The following is a 7,251-nucleotide window of genomic DNA, read 5'->3' as shown; positions in this document are numbered from 1 at the left end:
ATATTCAGGTTTATAACACACCTTTCGGTCAGGTTAAATAATGGAAAATAAACATTTCGTGAGGCATGCAATGTTTCATGACCACTTAACTGTGAAACATTCTATGCCTTATGATCAAATGGCCCTTTAATCCGACTGTTATGAAGTTGGCAATGCACAACATGATGAAAGATGGAGAAGAAAGAAGATGGGCACCATTATGGAGGTAATTAATAAGGGAGAAGCCTTAGGGTAGGACACATTTAGAATACCAAATGTCAAATACCAACACACAAGAAAAGGAATCAAATTCAAAGAGTACAGGAAAAGGTCTTAGCATTGAACTTGTTGGATTAACCCAGGCACTAAAGAAAAGTTGACCTATTACATTCAAAACAAGTGCTGCTGTGATGTCAGACTTCACTGATGCAGATCACATGACCGGCCACCACACCTGGAAAGGGGAAACAACATGGCTGTGCCCATCAAACATGCAACAAAATGACGACACCCTTGAACGTAACAGATGTCCAAAAAGTTGACTTGACGTCACTGCTGTAACAACAAAAATACAAATTAAAAAAAAAACAGCAAACAGAAGCCAAAATTTAAAAGACAGATACAAACTAATATTAGACTGTGATTCGTTACACTGGCTAAGCCACAATACTGCCATTCTATTGACTTACAAAGCTGTAAAATTAATCTCCAATGCACTTGTCCACATTTTTTATTTCATATGAAATATATAAGTGATATGAGCCTTGAAATCCAGCATACTCGCTATTCAGAAACCTTCCCTGAAACTCCATTGGTAAATATTTATTTATCTTTTCATCATGTATACACTACATTTTATACAAATTTCTAACAATGAGGTTTCTTCCAAGTGTCCTTGGCAAAGGGGCAAAAGCTCCCTGATAACATGATTCTTTTAGCTTGAGCTTAATGTTAGATTAATTACATCAACATATTCCTCAAGACAAGCAGTGAAGAACAAAAATGCCATTAGAGTAAAAAAAGCCTGTAGCTTGGCTTTTAACGACGATTTCACATCTTGAAACAAACAGTTGTGGAGGCACCACTTCAACATCATCCAACAACAGTCTTTGCTACAGCAGTAGGAACAACAAGTTTCTTGTCTTAAGTTCAGCATATGTCTCTCCAGCTGTGCCCAGATGGTTTAGTTTAGAGAAAATGTCCACAGGTTTAATAGTTACATTACATCAAGACAGAAATTCTAATGTTAAACCATTGAAGACAAAAAAGATTGCCACCACAGCATATAGCACCTTCACACTTTATTATTAGTCTATGCAAATATGATTTACAACATCTGCCAAAAAAAGATACAACTTTAATATATGACTAAAGCGATATCAGTAAATGCTCCCAACGTTTCTCTTACTCTCATTTGAATTTCTGACAGTGTTTAGCCCTACAGCTTTAATCTTAATTATTTTTAATTTTTTCTTGCATGACCACATTTTAAAAAGGAATTGTTTTTGTTCCTCATTCTTGTTTCAAACATGGAGCTGATGCTGATCCCAGAAGCAGTTCTAGGCTTAGGTCACAGGTGCTTACAGGATTGGGTTTAAAGCTGCCTTGACCACATAGAGTCTACAGCAAGGAGATAGGAGGTGAAAGGGCGCTAGTGTCAGGAGAAAGAGGACACATTACATACAGAAAGAAAAAGAGGGCCGAAAGATAAATTATGAAGTGTATTGCATCACATAGGTGGCCATGAAGCAGTCAGGAGTTGAAGACCTTTATAGCTAGGGGGTTCAGGTTTTGTTGTTTTATATTATTACTAGACAAAGAGCCCGTATTGACAACGTAAGATGAAACTGGCAGGAGTTTGTGTCAGCAGTGTATGAAGAACAAATGATAAGTAACGAAGAAGTTGTTTTGTAATGATTGTAGTCCGCTTTACTCATTACTGTACAGGCTTGTACTGTTAGTTGATGAATGTTCCAGGCCTATAGTATAATATTGAAGGATGAATGTTCCAGTACAATATGGAATAGTAATAAGTATAAGCACCACAAACCTGATATAGGTGTAATGAATGCGTAATTGAATCAGAATGCGTAATTAGGCCTCAAGCTGTAGTCGAAATCGCCTTTCAGGCCTCTAGAGCTTTAATCGAAGTCGCCTTTCTCTTTGAATGTTTGCGGCTGTAAATCCGCCGCCTGCCGGCCTGCCGCAATGTTGGGGTTGGATGTCGGTTTCGTAAGGTTTTTCAGGCAGCTGCACAGAAGGCGACTGCGCATTCGGATTCGGACGTGTGCAGAAGGCGACTGCGCATTCGGCTTCGGACGGACATGAGTGAGTGAGTGAGGAGGCAGGCAAATTATGTATTAAGATTGTTTGCCATTTTATATTTAGTTATTAAATAAAATATCTCTTTGTTGTAGGGTGACATGGCACCACAGTGGGTCACGCTGCTGACTTACAGATCAAACATTCTAGGTTTGAATCTCAAGCCTGAATGTTACCTATGTGGAGTTTGTGTGTTCTCCCAATGTCTGCATGGGTTTTCCTAAAGATATTGTGGTTTTCCTGTCACATCCTCAAAGCCATGCAAATTAGGTAAATTGGTGATGCCAAATTATCACTGTGTGAGTGTGACTGTGTTCATGAGTAAACTCTGAAATGGACTGGTGTCCCATCCAGGAATGCTTCTTGCCTTGCCCTCAGTGCTTCTAGAATAGACACTAGCCCCACCCATTATCATGTGTTGCATTTAGCAGGTATGTAACTGGTGTAGTCTATTTTTTATATATTTTGTCCCCTTAGGTATAAATGGGGCAGCATGGTGGTGCAGTGGTAGCACTGCTGTCTTGCAGTAAGTAAACCAGGGTTCATGTCCCAGGAACTCCCTTTGTGGAGTCTGCATGTTCTCGACATGTTTGCGTGGGTTAATTCTAATTGCTCCCATTTCCTCTCACTGTTCAAAGACATGCAGATTTGATGGATTGGTGATACTAAATTGGCCGTAGTATATGGTTGGGATGTGTGTGTGTGTGTGTGTGTGTGTGTGTGTGCGTGTGTGTACGTGTGTGTGTGTGTGTTCACCCTGCGATGGACTGACATACTGTCCAGGGTTTGTTCCTGCCTTGTGCCCTATGCCAGCTGTGATCAGCTCCAGCACATATATTGATGTGATTAAAGCACATGTGTTTGCAATTGGTTAAGATAAATAACTGATACTAAAAGAGAAGGCTCCCTGAACTAAAAGAACGAGCAAGATTGGATTTTTTTTTCTAAAAATAGCTTCTTTTATTTTATTTTGCTCTTAAATAAATCTAAGCAATGTATGAAATTCCAAATAAAAACACAGAGCATGATGACATTGAATGTGTTGTATCGTGGCAACGCAGTGCATAAGAAATCAAAAAAATGGCTACAACCTTTCAACATATTTATTGTCCTTTTTATAGTTCTAGACTCTTGTTCCTTTTCATGAAAACCACCATGTTGTTAATAGCAATGGTGCGGCTGTGATCGGACATCATTACATTTTTCCTTGTGTTGCTTATTGCTCTTTTCAGGTGTTTTTATTCATTTCAGGTTCCTTTTGTTTCTGTTTGTTTTTCACATTTTATTTTTGCTATTTTGTGGTTTGTTTGTGCACAGTTTCTACTGTGTGGCTCAATGGGGACGACCAGAAGTGAATGATATAAAGGTCAGTTTCATGCACTTCTTGGTTGTCCAAGATTGTGGAGAAGTAAACCATCTCTTGTCTTATTTTGTAATTTAGTGAACTGGTTATGTATAATTTTTCTTTTGACTTATAACAACAGTTTAGTTTAGTTTTTTGGCTTTGTTGTCTTGATTTACAGATTTCCTTGTATTTGATTGAAAAAAATAAAGCAACATACACATGAAAGCTCAATTCCCCATTTTCACTCATATTTGATACAAATTCAAAATTTTTAGAGCAGTATGATTAGCAGAAAATGACATGAAATCACAACTTTTCAGAAGGAATACATGCTGCTTCAGTGTATGGTGTAGCACCATTTTGCCTCCAGGATCTCAGTATCACACCCATAATTTCCTGTCTCTACTCTCATGTTCACAGGTTTCTACGTAAATACACAGCAGTGATAAGTGTGCTCAAAGCAACAGTTATGATTTTTCAATTACTGTCTCTCGTTATTGCCATCATGAGATGATCAATTTGCATACATTCTGCACTGACTCGATGTGAAACAGAGCAGCAACCAGTATCTGACTGTTAGGGTTGCATCACTCTGACAACTTTGCTTTAATTCATTTTGCATACTACAGGATGCATTACAGAATTGATGAATATCCATTCAATATTTATGGATATATAAGGCCAACTATAAAGAAGCCACCCACAAATCTGATCTGATTTAAGTAAGTTTCTCAAAGGAAACCTGAGTATATTTCAGGATAACACCTACTGTTGTTGAACTGCTAATTGCTTTGGTTGAATGTTTAAAGAGGGGAACCCCAGGGGTTTTGCTTAGCATGTCTTGTGCAAATAATGACTTTCACAATTTCCAATTTGTTCAAACAGATCTTGCTGTCAAGTATACATGATTATATAAATGGAAATGCTACTAATGCTTAAGAGTGCCATACTGACTCTTGAATAGATTTTACATATATTGTAGGACCCAGGACATTACCAGGTTATCCCTAGCAGGAATTAACGGGGATTTGCTCATTGTCAATGATGCAGTAATTTTCTAGGTCAACAGAATTTACTGCACATACAAGGCCCCAAGTAAGAAGGAAGGAAATGTGGGGTATGCCAAAGGTACATAATCACTGAGAGTGAGTCAATTTTTTTTTTTGCCTAAAAGAAAGTTTGTGGTGAATTTATTTACTTTTGCACATATTATATTTTAAAAAAAAGCTATTTAAAACATAAATAATGCTGTGGATGACTAAAAAAAGAAAGACAAGACAGCTATATATTAAGCAGCAAAGCACCAAAGACAATATTATTGGATATTAACTTAATCAAAATGTAAACAAAGCTCTGTGTTCACCAAGAAAGTGCCATGCACCATCTCTTTCACTGCTGCTTCACTAACATTGGAGCAGGTTGATCTCTTCACAGGTTTAAAGACCAACTTTAAGGTAGAGGTCACATTGCAAAGTACAGACGAAAACAAGAATAAAAAAGTAAAGAAACACCAGTACTTTAGAATTTGTTCAGTCTCCTGACACTTTCAAATTATCAGCTTCAGAAACAAACCAAATTTATGAAAACAACTAAGCTAGTCATAGAATTTAGATTGGCTTACTCATATCAATGCGTGAGCATCTGATTTAATAATAATAGTAATAATTTATTACATTTATATAGCGCTTTTCTTGGTACTCAAAGCGCTATCCACACAGGGAGGACCCGGGAAGCGAACCCACAGGTTTGCACCTAGTGGCATACTTTGTGTGTTGGGCTCAACAGTTTTACAGTTATTTTCATACATAAACATATTTGGTAAATTCTCAAAAATTGTATTAGATAGATAGATAGATAGATAGATAGATAGATAGATAGATAGATAGATAGATAGATAGATAGATAGATAGATAGATAGATAGATAGATAGATAGATAGATACTTTATTAATCCCAAGGGGAAATTCCCATACTCCAGCAGCAGCATGCTGATAATGAAATAATATTAAATTAAAGAGTGATAAAAAATTTTACTCATTGAGTTTCCATGGACAGCTGGCATTTAGCTTCTAAAAACATATCCTGAACCCTATGTGCAAAAAAAAGTATAAATATTCCAAATTCCGGCACGGTGCCGCAGTGGGTAGCGCTGCTGCCTCGCAGTTGGGAGACCTGGGGACCTGGGCTCGCTTCCCGGGTCCTCCCTGCGTGGAGTTTGCATGTTCTCCCTGTGTCTGCATGGGTTTCCTCCGGGCACTCTGGTTTCCTCCCACAGTCCAAAGACATGCGATTCTAAATTGGCCCTAGTGTGTGCTTGGTGTGTGGGTGTGTTTGTGTGTGTCCTGTGGTGGGTTGGCACCCTGCCTGGGATTGGTTCCTGCCTTGTGCCCTGTGTTGGCTGGGATTGGCTCCAGCAGACCCCAGTGACCCTGTGTTCTGATTCAGTGGGTTGGAAAATGGATGGATATTCCAAATTACAGTTTATAAGTCACTGAACAGCACAATGTTTCTAATCTCTAGTGTCCATTCAAAATTTGCATATAAATGACACACAAGGGATACTCCAAATTATCGTAATACAGACCTAAGTTGTAGTATTTCACTTATAGTTCTCATAGCCAATTTTTCATCATACATTTTAAACATGATTCATGAACGTGGGTGTATGTTCCTTACTCCTACACATTAAACACTCGAACACCATCTGTTGTATTTAATCGCAAAATAAAGCAGGCTAACTCTAGTCAATGGCGCTATAATAGTTACCAGTCAGTTGTGGGTCATCTGCTGTGCAAGTTTCTTTTTTAATTAAAAAATCCTAAACATTCTTTTGAACATTTCACAGAAATGAAAAATGTCCATGGAGCAATAACTAATAGAACTGTAATCCAGGGTGGGATGGCAGTCTACTGCAAGGTACACCCAGGTACGTAATCCATATTTAAATATATGGGGATAAAATACAACTGGAACAGTTAAAAATAGCTTACTCAGAACTAGCCTTAACAAAAGACAAAGTGGAGAACGATAATCAATTATGAAATGAAAGTGTGTTAAACTAAATATGTGGCAAAATAAGTTACGTAGGCTATGTGAACTTTAAGCACCAAATCATATTCTGTTTTGTTTGACTTGTTCGATTCATAGCGGGGATGCTTGCTGTAGTCAGTTTTCATTACTTGGATGTTCTATTACATTCGAAATTATGTTTCAGATCAACTAACAATTTTAATTTTTCAGTGTTTATATTTGTATACTTGTACATTCTGCAAGGTTTACTAAGGTTTTCTGCTGGTGTCGCCAGGAAAGAGTCGACCTAAAGTGAACAATTAAAACAGTACCTACTCGAAAATATGAGGATAATTAATGTCCCTGCACTTAAGATATCTTAGAATATGTACCTGTCTCCAATTTTAGGTTGTTCTATTTAACTCTGTCTGAAAAAATAATTTTACATTTATCTTGTTGGTCTTGTGACAACTGTTCTGTGTAGTTGGCTGTATTATATTAGAATTTCAACTTGCTTTATTCTTCCAATAATGTGCATGACTGAATGATCGTACCGCGACCTCTGTCGAATAAACGTTGAACTACAGTCGAAAGTGC

The sequence above is a fragment of the Erpetoichthys calabaricus genome, chromosome 9 (genome assembly GCF_900747795.2).
Source record: "Erpetoichthys calabaricus chromosome 9, fErpCal1.3, whole genome shotgun sequence".
Lineage (NCBI taxonomy): Eukaryota > Metazoa > Chordata > Cladistia > Polypteriformes > Polypteridae > Erpetoichthys > Erpetoichthys calabaricus.
The sequence above is the reverse complement of the archived record's forward strand: the minus strand, read 5'-3'. Positions refer to the sequence as shown.